Source organism: Schistocerca nitens, chromosome 1 (genome assembly GCF_023898315.1).
Source record: "Schistocerca nitens isolate TAMUIC-IGC-003100 chromosome 1, iqSchNite1.1, whole genome shotgun sequence".
Lineage (NCBI taxonomy): Eukaryota > Metazoa > Arthropoda > Insecta > Orthoptera > Acrididae > Schistocerca > Schistocerca nitens.
Genome location: NC_064614.1, coordinates 1,137,888,975 through 1,137,909,142, shown reverse-complemented (window position 1 = coordinate 1,137,909,142; position 20,168 = coordinate 1,137,888,975). Strand labels below are relative to the sequence as shown.

At 45.5% G+C, this 20,168-nt stretch overlaps 1 non-coding gene across 1 annotated transcript; it reads left to right on the top strand.

Moving 5' to 3' along the window:
• Nucleotides 1-8,605: 8,605 nt before the first annotated feature.
• Trnat-ugu (transfer RNA threonine (anticodon UGU)) lies at nucleotides 8,606-8,680 on the top strand. Its single transcript has one exon. It is a non-coding gene; the product is annotated as a tRNA-Thr (tRNA).
• The last annotated feature ends 11,488 nt before the right edge of the window (nucleotides 8,681-20,168 follow it).

Genomic DNA, 20,168 nt, shown 5'->3' with positions numbered 1-20,168 from the left:
GGTTATCTTTCTCCAAAAACGTCATAACTCTTGAGCATAAAACCTGCATTGTAATTCTAGAACAAACTGACGACAACGATATAGGCCTATAATCATATTGAGCACAACGCACATCTAACCCCTTCTTATGTGCGTCTGCCATCCGAGAACAAGTAATAGAGTATTGGTTGAAGAGTAGTTGCATCTGGAGTACAGAATTACCGTCCCATGCGTAGGCTGCCGCTAACACCACAACGCGAAAGGCTACGTTTGGAATGGTACGTCGACCAGGAAGCGTTGACTGCTAATAAATGTTTAGCGATGAACCACAATTCTGCACGACCCATTTAGCCATCGTCGGCGAGTACAGCGGTGATCTCGAGAGAGGTTTTACTCTTCCAACATTGTAGTGCAACACAGCCGTGTTAGTCCTATGTGATGGGTTACGGCCTCAGGCAACCTCTGGCAGTGATTGAGGGAACTCTGACAGCGCAACGGTACGTCACACACGTCATGCGTCTTCAAGTATTACCTGTCATGCGATAGTATCGTGGTGCCATTTTTCAGCTGGACAGCACTATTACACACATGTACCGTCTCACTGTGCACTCTCTGCATGATGTTGAGGTACTACCGTTGTTATCAAGATCGCAGATCTGCCCCAGTAGAATATTTGTGAGACCGGCTAGGACGTCAACTCCGTTGCAGTGCCAGTATCCACGATATCAAAGATCAGTTGCAAAAGAATGGGTTTCGTAACACTGTACAAAGCATTCGATTTAGTCACGGCGCAGGTCTTATTATGGACAACCGTCAGAAAATAATGCTCAGTTTTTTTCTCTCTGGTCGCGAATCAGGAATCGAACCCGGGACCCCATGACCCAGAGGCAGCAACGCTAACCACTAGACCACGAGCTCCGGACCTAGTCTGTAGGGAAAACTCTTGTGATCAACGAGTGGTTCGAGATAATCAAAAAATGGTTCAAATGGTTCTGAGCACTATGGGACTCAACATCTGTGGTCATCAGTCCCCTAGAACTTAGAACTACTTACACCTAACTAACCTAAGGACGTCACACTCATCCATGCCTGAAGCAGGATTCGAACCTGCGACCGTAGCGGTCGCGATATAATCAATAGGACTATGATGCCATCACGTCCATTAGAGGCTGATTTGATATGCATGACGGATGTTCTTTTTTGTGCTAGCATTAACATGTTTAAGTCAGAATATTTCCTTGCTACTGCTTGTTTTCATGAAATAATCAGTAGGTCTATATTTTGTTGGCAATTCGATTGCAGTTCCCGGAACAAAGAAGCAATGGTTTAGTTCCTCAATCAAGACCTATCCTATACCAGGAACACGTAGGTCTCTATAGGCCAGGTGGTTCTTTTCTGTTGCCCGGAAATGTATAGACGTGCCTGATTTCAGCATTTTTCGTAGTTTTATTGATTCTGTTCTGTTTTTGCTTCTAGGAAATGTGATTTTGAGGAACGGGATGTAGTTTGTATAACCGGTGCGAAGGAACTGTTTAAGTCCATTCACTAGCCAAAGTGTAAGTTTCCTTCATATTTTTCCGGTCTTTTGCGGAGCATATTTGTCATATAGTCGAGAAAATTTGTCAGACTCCGTATGGCGACTACATGGAACTGACGATGGCTACAGCTAGCGCCAGCTAGTCAGTGCTCGGACTCGAGGCCTGGACGAAACAAGGTTGGACGACTGCTGTCGGAACCTGTAAGCTGACCTTTGATGTACTGAGATCACTTACGGCTGGAAACTGCAAGATTGTTTCATCGATGCTGAAGGGCATGCATGCACAGGCATGCTGTAGGTTGTCGTTTGTTACTGACTATGCTCATTGTTAGACTAGAGACTAGTGGGTTAGCTATTAAATTCATTATTATACGGCTATTTTGAACTGAGAAGGTTATGCAGCATAGCTCTGCACTGTGTCTTACTTAAGTCAGTAGCTTTTGTGTGTTATACCAGATTCTGCGCCGGCCGAAGTGGCCGAGCGGTTAAAGGCGCTGCAGCCTGGAACCGCGAGACCGCTACGGTCGCAGGTTCGAATCCTGCCTCGGGCATGGATATTTGTGATGTCCTTAGGTTAGTTAGGTTTAACTAGTTCTAAGCTCTAGGGGACTAATGACCTCAGCAGTTGAGTCCCACAGTGCTCAGAGCCATTTGAACCATTTGAACCAGATTCTGCTGCAAGACGTTTGGTGGGTGTTTAGTTTGATAAAATTAAAAGCGAGAGTTATCCTTCTATTATTAAGACAGTTAAGTTTTAATTTATTATTAAAATTCAGTGGCAAGCTAGCTTCCTGTAAAGTGAAAGCTTTGAATTGTCGAGTGATTTCCCATAATTTCTGCACTGTTGATGCAGTTTGTCATTTTTATAGCAAACTAGGTGAGTAACCAGCGTTGCCCATATTTTATCTCTGTCCTCTGTTAGTCCAACTCTCATCTCGTCGTTCTCCCTCTTTTCAGCCCCTCCTCCCCTAACACTCCTGCCCTTCTCCTGTCCATTAGCTCTTCCCCCTCTCTCTGTTCATCTGCTCCTACCCCTTCTCTATCCCATCATCTCCTTCCCGCCTCTAAGTCCATCTCCTCTTCCCCCCATCTAGGTTCATCTCTGTTCCCTTCTCTAAATTCATCTCCTCGCCCTCCTAAGACAGTTTCCTCCTCTTCGTGTTTCTGTTTATCTCCTCCTCCCACTCTTTCTGTTCATCTTCTCCTCACCCCTCTCTCGATCTGTTTCAACCTCTTCCCTTTCTCTGTCCATTTCCTCCTCCCTATCTCTCTATCCACCTCTGTGTCGATTTCGTCCTCCTTCTCTGTCCTCTCTTTCTCCCCTACCTTCTGTAACCATCACAAAGTTATCAGCCCCACCACAGTAACAGTCTGGTCGTTCTTATCCCAACAGCATTTCCTTCTAGATAGTAGGTAATACGTACACCGAGTTTGGTTGAAACTGATCCAGAGACATAGAAGGAGCTTTTTCACGCGACTCTGCTAAAGTACTCACATTTCACATACACTCCTGGAAATTGAAATAAGAACACCGTGAATTCATTGTCCCAGGAAGGGGAAACTTTATTGACACATTCCTGGGGTCAGATACATCACATGATCACACTGACAGAACCACAGGCACATAGACACAGGCAACAGAGCATGCACAATGTCGGCACTAGTACAGTGTATATCCACCTTTCGCAGCAATGCAGGCTGCTATTCTCCCATGGAGACGATCGTAGAGATGCTGGATGTAGTCCTGTGGAACGGCTTGCCATGCCATTTCCACCTGGCGCCTCAGTTGGACCAGCGTTCGTGCTGGACGTGCAGACCGCGTGAGACGACGCTTCATCCAGTCCCAAACATGCTCAATGGGGGACAGATCCGGAGATCTTGCTGGCCAGGGTAGTTGACTTACACCTTCTAGAGCACGTTGGGTGGCACGGGATACATGCGGACGTGCATTGTCCTGTTGGAACAGCAAGTTCCCTTGCCGGTCTAGGAATGTTAGAACGATGGGTTCGATGACGGTTTGGATGTACCGTGCACTATTCAGTGTCCCCTCGACGATCACCAGTGGTGTACGGCCAGTGTAGGAGATCGCTCCCCACACCATGATGCCGGGTGTTGGCCCTGTGTGCCTCGGTCGTATGCAGTCCTGATTGTGGCGCTCACCTGCACGGCGCCAAACACGCATACGATCATCATTGGCACCAAGGCAGAAGCGACTCTCATCGCTGAAGACGACACGTCTCCATTCGTCCCTCCATTCACGCCTGTCGCGACACCACTGGAGGCGGGCTGCACGATGTTGGGGCGTGAGCGGAAGATGGCCTAACGGTGTGCGGGACCGTAGCCCAGCTTCATGGAGACGGTTGCGAATGGTCCTCGCCGATACCCCAGGAGCAACAGTGTCCCTAATTTGCTGGGAAGTGGCGGTGCGGTCCCCTACGGCACTGCGTAGGATCCTACGGTCTTGGCGTGCATCCGTGCGTCGCTGCGGTCCGGTCCCAGGTCGACGGGCACGTGCACCTTCCGCCGACCACTGGCGACAACATCGATGTACTGTGGAGACCTCACGCCCCACGTGTTGAGCAATTCGGCGGTACGTCCACCCGGCCTCCCGCATGCCCACTATACGCCCTCGCTCAAAGTCCGTCAACTGCACATACGGTTCACGTCCACGCTGTCGCGGCATGCTACCAGTGTTAAAGACTGCGATGGAGCTCCGTATGCCACGGCAAACTGGCTGACACTGACGGCGGCGGTGCACAAATGCTGCGCAGCTAGCGCCATTCGACGGCCAACACCGCGGTTCCTGGTGTGTCCGCTGTGCCGTGCGTGTGATCATTGCTTGTACAGCCCTCTCGCAGTGTCCGGAGCAAGTATGGTGGGTCTGACACACCGGTGTCAATGTGTTCTTTTTTCCATTTCCAGGAGTGTATATTTAACATATATCACACGTATTTATGCACATATATCACCTGTAACCGTCGCAGATTTCGTCCTGTAGTTGCGCTTTCAAAAGCTTATTGTTTATGATGTCACATCTCCTGAACATTGCGTTGTACAATGATATAATTTGGCAGGTACATTCTGGGGTATGTTTGTGTACTGTCTGCAAAATGTGTTACGGTAGTAATAGATTTAAACGTCTTGCATGATGCAGCAGTTTATCACGTATGTCAGGGCTTATGACGTCACATGTCTTGAAGAATACATCGTACAATGATATAATTTTACAGGTGAATTCTGTGGTATTTGTGAATACTCTATGCAGAATTTGTCGTGGATGTCGTGGATAAATTTAGTAGCAAAGAAACTATTTTGTCTGATACTGCAGACTGACTGCATGAACAGCGAAAATGCAGTAAGCCATAATTTCTTTTCTCCTTTCGTCAATTTGTGGGGGTTGTCAGTGAGTAAAAGTTTCATAAAGATTTGAAATCATGTGTAAAGTTTGTTGAAAGTCACTAAGTGCCCCCATTCTGAAAGAGCGTATGAATAAAGTTTGCGAACTGGCGTGTTGTGAGTTACACTACTATCTCTTCCTCATTCATGCCACGTTGATAGGTACGTGTTTCTTGTCCCCACAATGATTTTTCTCAAAGAGTAAATGATATGCACACCAAATTTGCTTGAAATCGGTCCAGTGGCTTAGAAGGAGATGTGGAAAATACATACATATATACCAACGTACATACACCGATAGGCCAAAACATACTAACCACTGCCCACCGCGAGGTTGGATGTCGCCTGGGGCCGTTTCGGACACGTGACGCGATAACGAAAGTATGTAAGCGGAGCACTTTAGCGAATATATGAGCTGCAAATTGGGATATCCATCTAGGTAAGCGACTTTGATAAGGGACAGATTACTATAATGCTGAACCTGTGAACGAGTACCTCGAAACCGGCGAAGATGGTCGAATGTTCGAGTGCTGCTGTTGTGGTGATCCTCTGCGGAAAGAGGTAGAAGGACAGTGAAACTACCACTGGGCGCTAAGTGGTTGGGTCCACAACTCTTCACTCAAAAGAGCACAATGCCGGTGCATGCACAAGTGTTTCGGAGCACACCGTTCATCGTACGTTGTTGTACACGGAGCTCAGTAGCAGACCAACTCTACACGTACACATGTTGACCCGCATCAGTTCACATCTACATGTTCACATGTTGACCCTCAGCAATCCACCTCCACATGTTCACATGTTGACCAAAAGGAATCGTCAGTTACGATCACTGCAGGCAGAGGACCATCAGGATTCAACCGTCGGTCAATGGAAACGTGGCGGCTCTTCGGGCAAATCACATTTTTGCTACTCTAGGTCGATGATCGTCTTCACAAACGCCGTAATCGAGATGAAAGGCGGCTCAAAACATGCAGTGCTCCACGGAAGCGGGCTGGTGCGAGCAGTATTGTGCTGTGGAAGACATTCTCATGCTCTTAAAAAAATGGTTCAAATGGCTCTGAGCACTATGGGACTCAACTGCTGTGGTCATTAGTCCCCTAGAACTTAGAACCACTTAAACCTAACTAACCTAAGGACATCACAAACATCCATGCCCGAGGCAGGATTCGAACCTGCGACCGTAGCAGTCCCACGGTTCCGGACTGCGCGCCTAGAACCGCGAGACCACCGCGGCCGGCCCTCTCATGCTCTTACGTGGGGCCTATGGTAGTAATGGAAGACACGCTGACAGCTGCCAACTACCTACGTCCCTTCATGCTTGATGTCTTCCCCAATGGCAATGTCATCTTTCAGCAGTATTATTGTTCGTGTCTCGGAGCCAGAACCTTTCTATTGTGGTTTGAGGAGCAATATAGTGAACTCACGTTGATGTCTCGGCGACCAAATCTGCTTGATGTAAATCCTATGGAATCCATCTGGGTCACTATCGGGCGACATCACCGCGTACGCAGATCAGCGATACACGTTATTTACGCGAATTACATGACCTGTGCGTAGACATGTAATGCCACATTCCTCCACAAACCTACCAACTAACTGCCAGATCGATTATACGCAGAATCAGCGCTGTATTTCGTTCCAAAGGCAGACAAACAAGCTATTAAGCAGGAGGTCATAAGGTTTTGGGTCATCATTGTATACAGGGTGCAACGCAAGTATTGCAGAAATGGAAAGTGCTATTGATTTGCGGCTTTCATAGAATGGTTTGATAGTCAGCGGCTCGTATTGTTAGCCACTAAACAGATTATAGTAATACCTATAAAGCGTATTTTTTGTGCAAACATTCAAATAGAATAATGAATATTGACATTAACAAATGAAATGTAGAGTAAATTAGGATGTCAGTGGTGTTTGTTGCAGGATGCTAGTGGGAGTCGTTTCGAGATATCGTATTTTGAAAAGTTTCCTCACTGACTCACAGTCCAAGCAGTAGGGCGTGAGTGGACGATGGGATTTACCAATGCAGAAAAAGTCGACATGCTCATGGTGTATGGAGACTGTATGATGAATGAAATTCTTCTCGTACGCTATGATCCAATATATCCCAATAGGTGTCAACCACCTCGGCAATTATTTATCAATCTCTTCAACCATTTACGTGAAACTGTTAGTGTAACACTTCGACAGCGTAACAGAAGGAAACAAGTGACGACAGAAGAGGATAAAATTAAGGGTCTGGCTGCTGCTGCAGTTGATCCGCGCCATAGTGCCCGCGCAATCGCATGAGGAAATGGCACGAGTCATACCAGTATCCTATGCATTCTCCATCTTCATTGGTTTGATCGCAATCGCATCTCTCTCCATCAGAAGCTTCAGCGAAATGATTTTGAAAACCGTGTTTACTTCTGTAGATAGGCATTGAGAGACGATACTGTATCTTGCTTAGTGATGAAGTTACATTTACCGGTCATAGCATGTCAGATATCTCATACATGCACTACTAATCTATTGACAATAGCTGTTGGCTTCGTCGGGTGGAACGTCAGTGTCCATGGAGTGAAAGTGGTGTGTGATTGTCAGCTATCACCTCATAGTCCCGTTTTTCATAGACGGAACACTCAACACACACAAGTATCGCAGTCTCCTAACAGACCACCTTCCACAGCTGCTAGAAGACGGTTCTCTGCAGCCTAGGAGGAACCTCTGGTGTCAACATGATTCCTGTCTAGCCCATAGTGTACGAAGTACTACACCTTGTTTTCACGAACTGTTTCCAAATAGTTGAACTGCATGCAAAGGACCTATACCTTGGCTGGCCCATTATCGGATTTCACGACTGCAAGTTTTTTTTATCTGTAAGGAAAGGTGAAAGAAGTTGTCTGCAACGACTTACCAATCACACTCGATGGTATGCAACGACGTATTACCGCATCCTGCTCGGACATCTTCGCTGAAACTCTAGCACACGTGCACCAGTCGTCCCATACCAGAATGGAGACGTGTATTTCCGCTGCCGGTGGTCGTTTTGAACACAACCTGTGACGGTCAATTGTCTCGTTATTCGTCAGGGTCCACATAACTAGTGTATGCACTTGCGTTGTTCTTTAGTGTGTGCTACTACAGGTATTGTAGAAGAGTCGATGTGGGAACTTTCCAAAGTGAGATATCTCGCGAACAACTCTCACTAGAATCGTGCAACAAACACCACTGACATTCCATTTTACCCTAGGTTTAGTCTGTTACTATATATGACGGTAGTATCTGTTCTCGAAAGAACACATACCGTGGATGACCATGCAGCTTTGCTAGAAATGAAATGATAATTAAATAGACACCCTAGCTGCAAACAGTGAAGTATATCAACGCCTGTTTGCAGCTAGGGTGTCTATTTAATTATCATTTCATTTCTAGCAAAGCTGCATGGTCATCCACGGTATGTGTTCTTTCGAGAACAGATACTACCGTCATATGTAGTTAAAATATCGCTTCCCGGCCATTGACCTTCTTGTGTGAACGCACACGATATGCCCGAACTCGTACGGGACTTGGTAGATTAATCTGCCACGAGTAATGAGTATGATGGGCAAACATCTATTAGGCGCACTACGAATGTAGAGGTGTGGACATCTTGGGAATGTGGATCTCATGGGGAGCGTGCAAGGGATAAGTCCCTGCAGACGCACTATCCTCTGTGCCCTCGGTGGCTCAGATGGATAGAGCGTCTGCCATGTAAGCAGGAGATCCCGGGTTCGAGTCCCGGTCGGGGCACACATTTTCAACATGTCCCCAGTGAAGTATATCAACGCCTGTTTGCAGCTAGGGTGTCTATTTAATTATCATTTCTTAGTCTGTTACTGTCAATAGAAATTGTTCCATTGAAAAAAGTACATGTTTGCACAAAAAATGCGCTCTGTAAGTAGTATTAAAATCTGTCGTTTGGCTAAGGTATGAGGACGTGACTACCAATTCATTCTGTAAAAAGCACTCCGTCATCAGGCCCATAGGCACCATCCGACCGCCGTGTTATCCTCAGTTCTCCCGGTTATCTTTAATCGGAGCCGCTACCATTCGGTCGAGTAGCTCCTCAATTGGCTGAGTGCATCCCGAAAAATGGCAACAGCGCATGGCGGCCCGGATGGTCACCCGTCCAAGTGCCGGCCACGCCCGACAGCGCTTAACTTCGGTGATCTAACGTTGCCCGCCATTCTGTGAAAACCTCATATAAATAGCACTTCCCATTTCCTCAATATATGTGATGCAAATTTTAGGTGATTCACTTGTATACATACATATACACATTCTTATAATATCTATAGGTGCTGCTTGCTTTTCTTAATTATGATCAATAATCAATGAAAGCACGTGAACCCACGCAAGGCCTCCACAGTGAGACCATTGGTCTATCATTACAAGATCATACCGAAAAACCTGTAATAGAATGACATATCCGGAGACGTCATGTAATACATTTATTATATACATCAATAGACGTGTGTTAGAGGCCACCAAGGTCCTTTGTAAATAAAAGAAAGCTAAATGCGTAAAGCAAATAAACAACCAGCTTTTCATTACCACTACTGGCCATTAAAATTGCTACACCAAGAAGAAATGCAGATGATAAACGGGTATTCATTGGACAAATATATTATACTAGAACTGACGTGTGATTACATTTTCACGCAATTTGGGTGCACAGATCCTAAGAAATCAGTAACCAGAACAACCGCCTCTGGCCGTAATAACGACCTTGATACGCCTGGGCATTCAGACAAACATAGCTTGGATGGCGTGTACAGGTACAGCTGCCCATGCAGCTTCAACACGATACCAAAGTTCATCAAGAGTAGTGACTAGCGTATTGTGACGAGCTAGTTGCTCGGCCACCATTGATCAGACGTTTTCAATTGGTGAGAGATCTGGAGAATGTGCTCGACAGGGCAGCAGCCGAACATTTTCTCTTTCCAGAAAGGCCCGTACAGGGCCTGCAACATGCGGTCGTGTATTATCCTCCTGAAATATTGGGTTTCGCAGGGATCGAATGAAGGGTAGAGCTACGGGTCGTAACACATCTAAAATGTAACCTCCACTGTTCAAAGTGCCGTCAGTGTGAACAAGAGGTGACCGAGACGTGTAACCGATGGCACCCCATACCATTACGACGGCTGATACGCCAGTGTGGCGATGACGAATATACGCTTCCAATGTGCGTTCACTGCGATGTCGCCAAACACGGATGCGACCAACACGATACTGTAAACAGAACCTGGATTCATCTGAAGAAATGACGTTTTGCCATTCGTGCACCCAGGTTCGTCGTTGAGTACAGCATCGCAGGCGCTCCTGTCTGTGATGCAGCGTCAAGGGTAACCGCAGCCATGGTCTCCAAGCTGATAGTCCATGCTGCTGCAAACGTCGTCGAACTGTTCGTGCAGATGGTTGTTGTCTTGCAAACGTCCCCATCTGTTGACTCAGCTATCTAGACGTGGCTGCACGATCCGTTTCAGCCATGCGGATAACATGCCTGTCATCTCGACTGCTAGTGATACGAGGCCGTTGGGATCCAGCATGGCGTTCAGTATTACCCTGCTGAACCCACCGATTCCGTATTCTGCTAACAGTCATTGGATCTCGACCAACGCGATAGGCTACAATCCGAGCTTTATCAAAGTCGGAAACGTGATGGCACGCATTTCTTTTCCTTACACGAGGCATCACAACAACGTTTCACCAGGCAACGCCGGTCAACTCCGGTTTGTGTATGAGAGATCGGTTGGAAAGTTTCCTCATGTCAGCACGTTGTAGGTGTCGCCAGCGGCGCCAGCCTTGTGTGGATGCTCTGAAAAGCTAATCATTTGCATATAACAGCATCTTCTTCCCGTCAGTTAAATTTCGCGTCCGTAGCACGTCATCTTCGTGGTGTAGCAATTTTAATGGCCAGTAGTGTAGTTACATACACGGCTAAATCTCCAGGAAAATAATTATAATAAAATTTATAAAGTTTGTCGCTTACGCATCAATAGCTGTATTCTGATAACCCTTCTGCGACACGATCAAAAATGTATGCGTCTGTGTTTGCTATTGAGAATGGAAATTTCTTATCATGGCTCAGTACCGTGAGAACCTGAGGGAGAAAGTCGCCAGCGGCTGGGCGATAAGAAGTCTGGTTACAATAAGGTGGCGATCTGGCCTGCGCGGACGGCGCCGCTCCCAAACAATAAGAAGGGGCTGCGCCTAGTGGGGGCGGGGCGGGGGTGGATGGTCGGGGGCGGCAGACGGCCGTAATCATCGGCGGCGGCAATCTGGCCCGCGGGAGCCATCCGCCCAGATTTATCCCCGGCCGGCGCGTGCTGCCGCATCGCGTATTCATGGCGCGCGCCGCCCAGGTGCTGCGCAGGGGCCAAAAATCCCCGCCCCCCACCAGACTGCGCCCGCCCCTCTGCTTGACCTTATTCCCTCCTAGACACCTCCCGCTGCCTAGCCTTCATTGTCTATGCACCTGCACGACGATTTCTCAGCCCACGCAGCCTTCTCGTCTGAAAGGTGAAAATGCCGACCTGGAGATCAAGCCGTGGCTAGTATCAGCGCTGCCAACGCACCACCTCTGCGCGTTTACCGCTCCGCACGCACGTCCCAGGGCACTCTACGCAATTGCTTTAACAGAACCGTGCTTGCCACTTTGGCAACAGATTACAGCTCATATCTCCCGTTCCTTGTGGATTCGCTAATATGTTATGACGACCTCAAGAGGAACATTTCCTTCTTGCTATGACGAAAAAATTGGAAGGTATTGATGCTGACGCTGTAATCAAATACGGACAGTTTTCAGTGCGTTCGTGTCCATGGATGTGTAGAACGAATTCCCGGATTGCTGGAAACGCGGAGACTCGTCCTGAGTCATGGCTGAAAGTATGAAAAAGAAGTTACTGAGGTTTCAATATTTCTACTTTTTACCAAGCACTGCTCGCTGTATAAATGTTAGACCATACATAATAAATACTGATATTCACCTCTGCTCCCTCTGAATACTGATTATCTTTACGCAGTTACATACGGCTTCAGTACGAGTAGGTCACATTACACTCAGATCAGTGGCCTTCTCTTCATACATGTCTTTTGCGTAGAGTCGTAAAACTACCGTAAACTACCATAGTAGCTTTGGCCATTTACGGTCATATCCGTGTCACCCGAACGTTAACTGTATTGCATGCCTATCAGGCGTTACCTCATAACGAGCGCTTTCTTTACATCTGCGGTCAGTGTTCTACAAGATTCCCCTAAAAATCAGAACCAATGAACCATGTATAAACTGAGAAGGAACATATAAACGGCTACCTAACCTACTGAACATTTTTCTTGCACATAGTTACCCTCCTGTCTGTTACTTAAGCAGTATTTATAGTTTAATTTACGTTTTATTCGAAAATTGTTGATCTGTAACTTGAAACAGATGAATGATGTAGTAAAAATAAAGAAAACAATACAGATTTATCATATAGCGCAGAAAATGCAATTTATTAAATAAATTTAAAAGAAAAAGAAAAAACACAAAAGAAAAATATATGGAAACGCTTCCCTATGACCGTGACGAAGAACACTCTACCGAGTGCAAAGTAACAACAGTAATTATATATATTTTTTACGTTTGTCATGCAAACAGTACTATCATCAAGAGTAGTAGCTTTGACTGTACAACAGCGCAGAAGTTACGCTTTCAACTAATTTTTACTACTAGTAAAATATTGAAACTTCCTGGCAGATTAAAACTGTGTGCTGGACCGAGACTCGAACTCGGGACCTTTGCCTTTCGCGGGCAAGTGTTCTACCAACTGAGCTACCCAAACACGACTCACGCCCCGTCCTCACAGCTTTAATTCCGCCAGTACTTCGTCTCCTACCTTCCAAACTTCACAGAAGCTCTCCTGCGAACCTTGCAGTATTTCATTCTAGTAAAATATTATTTATATTCTGTAAGTATATGAAGTAATCAATGGACTAACACTGAATGATGTGCAATTCTAATTATCTGAAAAACAAAGAGAAGTCTTCGGCTCCCAGTTTCCCTCTTACACGTTCATTTATGTTTCTGTCCCTACCAGTGCTGCCAATACTATCGGCAATTCCATCGTTTACTACGTCGTTTGCGGAGTGTACCTAAACTACCGAACTCTATTGTTTGCAGAGCGCAACTCCAGCTCTGCGTAAGGAAAATTCCAGGAACGTTTCTCCACTACCGAAACATTTCTATACTGCTTACACTTTACGTTTGTTGTCACACACAAAAGCTTCTGAGCCTCATAGTGGAACAAACTACACGCAGTTATTAATTTACAGGCGGACGTTGCTTTCCAGTTTCATATGTTGATGTCCATAGTATATACACTCCTGGAAATTGAAATAAGAACACCGTGAATTCATTGTCCCAGGAAGGGGAAACTTTATTGACACATTCCTGGGGTCAGATACATCACATGATCACACTGACAGAACCACAGGCACATAGACACAGGCAACAGAGCATGCACAATGTCGGCACTAGTACAGTGTATATCCACCTTTCGCAGCAATGCAGGCTGCTATTCTCCCATGGAGACGATCGTAAAGATGCTGGATGTAGTCCTGTGGAACGGCTTGCCATGCCATTTCCACCTGGCGCCTCAGTTGGACCAGCGTTCGTGCTGGACGTGCAGACCGCGTGAGACGACGCTTCATCCAGTCCCAAACATGCTCAATGGGGGACAGATCCGGAGATCTTGCTGGCCAGGGTAGTTGACTTACACCTTCTAGAGCACGTTGGGTGGCACGGGATACATGCGGACGTGCATTGTCCTGTTGGAACAGCAAGTTCCCTTGCCGGTCTAGGAATGGTAGAACGATGGGTTCGATGACGGTTTGGATGTACCGTGCACTATTCAGTGCACGGCCAGTGTAGGAGATCGCTCCCCACACCATGATGCCGGGTGAGAGTGCAATACCAGAAGAACGCATAGATTTTTAGTTATCCCTTCGAAGTAATAGTTACATAATCAATCTTTTGTTTGTCTGTTGATACATGAATGCAGTCCTGGTGCACATGGAAGTCCAACGGTGGCAGAACCGTAACACGCTACTAGAGGATCCAAAAGAAAATAGCATGGTACAGTAGCACATGTATTGAGTGGAGGGTGGAAATGGGCTGAGCAACTTCTTCTTTTTTTTTTTTTCTGTGGCGCTGGGATTTTGACGATCACCAGGACTGCAGGCTTGTATCTTCAGAAAAAAGCAAAAAATTAATTGTGTAACCTTACTTTTTCGGAATAATAATCAAAATTTAATGACTAGCCACCTTAAAGTTCTGACCTCGCGTTGGCATACAGCCCACTTATTTTTAACTACACATATACACGTCTCATATTAACGTCCCATCCAAATGACGAATGCGTATCAACCATATTGCATATACCCAAGTGATGCCGCACTGTAAAACACTTTGTGGTGTAACTCACTACACTGTTCACTTTTTTGTTTCTTCCGTCCAAACCAATTCTGCCACGCACGGCTAAGAAGCTGCAACATTGGGCTTTGTTATTGTCATAGTACCAGTACGAAATATTGTGCCAGCCCACGTCGAAACATGCAAGTGGTGACATCCTTTCTCGCCGTCCTGTTTGTCCCGATTCTGAATTCGATCTACTGCCGAATCTTGTTGTCAGATCAATGAGCGGGACATTGAACTTTTACAGGATTTTCCACTGAACTATACGAAAATTGCAGAGGCCACAGAAGCAGGTCCTGACTTGAACATCTTGTTGCACTACACCCATATAGCTTGGACTAGTTCAGTGAAAAACATTTAGAAGTTTTTTGTGCGTCGGTATTTTGCTCTTCAGCATAGCCTCTCTGTCCAGCATGATGTGATATTATTGCGAAATGATTCTGGAAAATCACGTATGCTTATTTCTAAATTATTGTAAAAATGTGTTTTGTTCACACAAAACAGTTATCGTGTCGGCACTGTGCTTGGCCGTACATGGACTCCCACATTGTACAGATGACGTAACAGTTTCGGCCTTGTGCTGAACATCTATCGGCCATGCCGTTAACGTTTCATCTTTGCCGAGGTGTCAATCGCCGTGGCAAAGAGTGGATATTGACTTTGCTGGCCCCTTTTGGAACACTCAGTAGCTTATTGTTATGGACTCTTTTAGCAAATACCCGCTTGCAGTGCCCACGAACTGAACTACATTCCGTAGTACCCTCCAGACTTTGTCATCTATTTTCTTGCTTGGAAGGTTTTCGTGAAGTGTTGTTTACAGACAGCGGGCCACAGTTTACGGCTCAGGACTTTGAACTGTTTTGTACAGGCAACGGTATCACCCACCTTACCACTGCTTCAATCTGTCCTCAGTCGTACGGAGAAGCTGAACGATTTGTGCATACGTTCAAGCAACAGACGAACAAATTACGTGCCTCCCGGGCACGGGAGCAACCACTGGTGCTCTTCGTCGCAACAGACCGCTCCCAGCTCCGCGACGGTCTGTCGCTGGCGGAGCTTCTATGTGACTGGCGCCACGACAAGCTACTCCAGTTGCTGCACCCCACCCCAACGCACAGCACGTACCAACCTCTGCAAGTATATCTTTGCGCCTAATAGTTTTGTTCTTTTCAGAGATTTTGGTCGCAGAAGGTACTGGGAGAGAGGAAAGATTCTTTTACATTTGATTTGGGCGCTTGCATGTATTTAATTCAAGGTCCTGATGGGTTGCTGCACCCCCATCAGAACGAGGTTCGTGCTTGAGGATTGAGAGATTCTTTTGCGGATTTTCTCTCCTCGGATTCGCATCCTACTGTCGTCGTGGCGCGGCCGGGCGCTCGGTGTCGATCCTAGATGCGGCTCCGGCTCCTCGCGCCACCCTGCTTCCTGCCTCCCCCCCCCCCCCCCCCCTCCGCCACTGTCCACTATTGTCATAAGATGGCTACTTACTTGAAAACGATTCGGCAGTTTTTGGGGGAGGATTGTGCAGTCCTAAAGCATCGAGTGCACACCGACCAGCGTAGCACCACGAAACGGCATCAAGAAGGCGCTGACCTGCACGCCAGTGGAAAGAATGGGCAGTGACACACTCCAACAAGACAGAAATCAGCGCCTCCTGTCAGCGCTGACTTAACGAGACCAGTCACCAGGAGCTGGAGGACCGAGTTCGGGTGCAGAGGTTGAAAGTATCGGTACTAATAGGAAAACAATATTTAGGTTGCGTTCTGCGAGTAGTAATAATGTGTAAACTGAATTTCATGTAGGAGGCAAAGGAAGAACATCGTGCCACCACATAAGGAGAAACTGTGTCTCTTTCCTTTCTAAGCATAAAGTGTTCTAATAATCTGCATGTGTTTTGTACAGATCATATTAGATTCCTGCCACCTTATTTGTGTTGGTACTGACTCCTACAGTAGCCGACACAACACGTTGTGCTGAGAAATAACTGGTAAGAGAGAATCAATATGTAGTAGGTTGCGCTGAGAAATAATTGTTAACAGAAATTCGATATGCAGCGCTGTTTTTTTTTTCAGTTAATTAACATTGAAATGAGCCGATTACGTCGTCGGGTACAGAAATTCGAGGTTCCAGCCAGCTGAAATTAGTATCGATTGTTCTCAGAGCCTAGATGATAGCACACGAATCTGTGCAGCCTTTGGCTTGGTTTCGATCCTTCCTATCGTCACATGTCCAACTCTTGAATATCTCTCCTGTTAGGTTTTAGGAAATCAAATGAAGAACACGTTTGGCGACAAAGTCTCCCGTGGACTGTATGCATTTGCACTCACAGTGATATGCTTGGCTAACTTCAGTATTAATTACCTGAGAAATGGTACAATGTATCTAATATTTTTCTTCACAATTATTTCTCAGCACAACCTCCCATGCGACAACCTAGCAACCTTTTCATATTGTTTTTGCCCACCCTGTATTTCGCTAGTGTCCACATGAGCACTTTCTTGTCATCAAGGCATTCCTATCTCTTCCATCCACGCGTGCAGCCCTGCTCCTCATATGCCCGTTCCCCACCTTGAGCACCCCTGGCCTCCACTCAGCCCATGGCTTGCAAGTTCAGTGCCCCATCCTTCGAGCATCTATTTTATAATAATTTGACTTCCTGTGCGAAATCATTTGCGTCTAGCATGAAGCATGCCCAGCAGCAGCGATCGCCTTGAAAGAAAAGGGTTGTTGGCATGTGTTTCCTCAATTCATCACTTATTATTATGTGTGTATATCGTTACACTCAGAGCATTATTATTGTTATAAATGAGGACATGAAGGTGTAGCACACATCACAGTAGCAGCCACTCTAGGCAGGATATCATCCTGACCCAGTGTCGTTCACCTACGCAGTCGTACAGTTGCTGTTACAGCAGTAGCAATGACCGCCTGATCAAGTGCTGATCGAGGCCCCGTAGATATTTCCGCCTAAGCCAAAGCAGCAGCAGTGACTCTCCAGATGATATCTTCCCGACTTTTCGCACCAGCTGCCGTCAGTATATGCTCTAGCACAGTCACAGCTGTCTTATCCCACTGGGATCTGTTACTCACCGACACGTACAATGTGATTGCCAGTGGCTTTTAATATGTGAATGTAGGCGTGGCACCTCTCATTGACTTTGAACCAGTTGTAGCAGTAGAAAATTCTTCCAATCCATATGTGGCATACAGCAAACCAGTGCTTAACAGTATTGGTTAAAAACAGCCTTGGTTGCAATTTAGTACTTTATTTTTCAACGACGCGTTTCACCTTATTTAGGCATCTTCAGGTTATCTTTTCTAGATGGACGTGAGAGGCACCAAGATCTGCATAACGCGTTCCCGTTCACGGGAGCGAGTAACAAGAGTGAGATGGAGGCTCAGGTAGTAAGCATAATGGCTACTACTGTTACTCGCTCCTGTGAACGGGAACGCTTTATGCAGATCTTGGTGCCTCTCGCGTCGATCTAGAAAAGATAACCTGAAGATTCCTAAATAAGGCGAAACGCGTCGTTAAAAAATAAAAAACTAAATTGCAACCAACACTGTTTTTAACCAATGTAGTAGAAAATGTTCGTCATGACGCTACTGAAGTGCAGTATTCATAGTATCGGGGGGACTATCTTCGAGTGTAATGGAATATGTGGAGAGGAAAATGATATATAAGTATGGTCCGTGTCATACTCGCTCTGCCATTCACGCTTTTGGCGTGTCTCTAGTAAACATTCATGATGAGACAATGCTTGAAATAACCAGATAGGCCATGAATACATATTTAAACATCCAAGTGTTCTTAAACTGAAAGACTCGTATTCTGCATTATCAATTGCAACAGGTACATTGGTGTTGACGTCTATATGTAATAGGGACGTGTTACGAATTTATGAGTACTTGCACATGAACAGTGTGAATATAGAGCAAATGGGGCTCTGTCGAAGTGTGAATGAATTCAGCCTGTAACTCTATAAGTTGTGGAAGCTGAATTTACTGAAGAAATACCCATGTACATAGCTGCACAAATAGACCTGAATACGATTCAGGCTGAATTAAAGACAAATAGAAAACAATTATTTGGGCAATAATGTTAAACTGGGTGATTGTGAATATACAGTATATTACAAAACGATATCAACGAACTTGCAGGGGTTGTAGAGGATGTCTTAATGAACAAATTGAAAATGGGAACCTATGTCCGAAAACGTCATCCTATGATACAACAGAGTGTCGACGTTATAGACGCTGGTGCTTGTTGCTACGCCACCCCTTTTGCAGCAAACGTTGGTGAACGCCTCGCAATGTTGTTTTCATTTTTTTTCATTGATCGTGAATGATTGCCACTATGGTTAGTGGAGACAATGGAGCTAGCTACTGCATGGACAGACCTTGTCTCTTATGAATGTGATGGTCTGTTGCCTCGGTGGAGGACGATTTCGGACATGGGTTTCCATCCACAGTTTTTCGAGTTACAGGAGAAAAATAAACTGCAGTTGGAACCATTGTCCGAAACTGACATCTACCAAGGCAACAGAGCAGTGACTTCATAAGAGACAAAACCTGTCTGTACGGTAGCTAGTGACGATCGTGACACTCAGTAGCGATTGTTTAGTAACAAACAACGTCACAAAACGTTTCGCCTGTAGTCTGTCAGCGTATAAAGTCATGCGTGCTGGCAGAGGGATGGCCTAGCAGCACATGTGGGCGTCTATAATTTCGAAGCTCTCTAACGTCAGAGGATCAAATATCTAGACGTCAGTTCCTATCCTCAATTTGTTTGTTAGGACATTATCTACGAGCCTCCAAAGTTTGTCAGTACCGTTTTGTAAGAGCCTGTAAAAGTCAATGCGTAAATAAAAAATATATTTTACAAAAACAATTTTTAGAATGTGCTACAAACCTATATTAACTTTAATGGCAAAGGAATGAAACAGTAAAACAGATGTAGCAAATTAACTCATGGTTTATCATCAGTAACAATGCGTTTTATTCTTTCAAAATAACAAGATTGCAAAAATACTTCATGTTAAGCGAGGAGTAGAATGATTTTACTCATATAACATCAACCGATCAAGGGCTATGGAGGATTTCTTTAAATACAGTGTTTGCGCCATCACGCACTATATATGACCAGTTGATTTATGTTGTACTAAGAGAGGAGGAGAATTATTTTTATTTACAATATTTACACAATAACAAATGATCAGTAAGTATGGGGTGTACAGTATTAGAACACAAAGGGACTAGCAGCAGCAGGCGAAGATCCACGCATATACGCAAACACCCAAACATATATAGAAGCATACATAGTTTACAAGGAAAAATGTGTACACAATATACATAACATAATTTTAAAGCACACACATCTATGACAAATGCTCCATATATCTATTCCACACACACACACACACACACACACACACACACACACACACATATGCACACAAGGGAATAGTTTGAGAATGATAGGGTTCTGAAATCGTCTGCGCACATGAAGCATTTGTCATCATGGTGCAACAGACTGACTTTCAGTTGCAGTGCAGTATGCACTTCTAGGCCATATGGGCAAAAGACTACTTGTTGCACCACATCAGGACATTCATAATACCAAGCAGACTCTCCTAAACTTGTAGTCTTCGACTGTGAGAGCCTATGAAGCAGCACAATGCACTTCTGTAATCTATCTCTGAATGGCACCAACTTCTACATCGTGTGCATACATCTTTGATCTGAGCCCTAAAGCTCCATAATATGCGAGTTACTCGCTTTGTC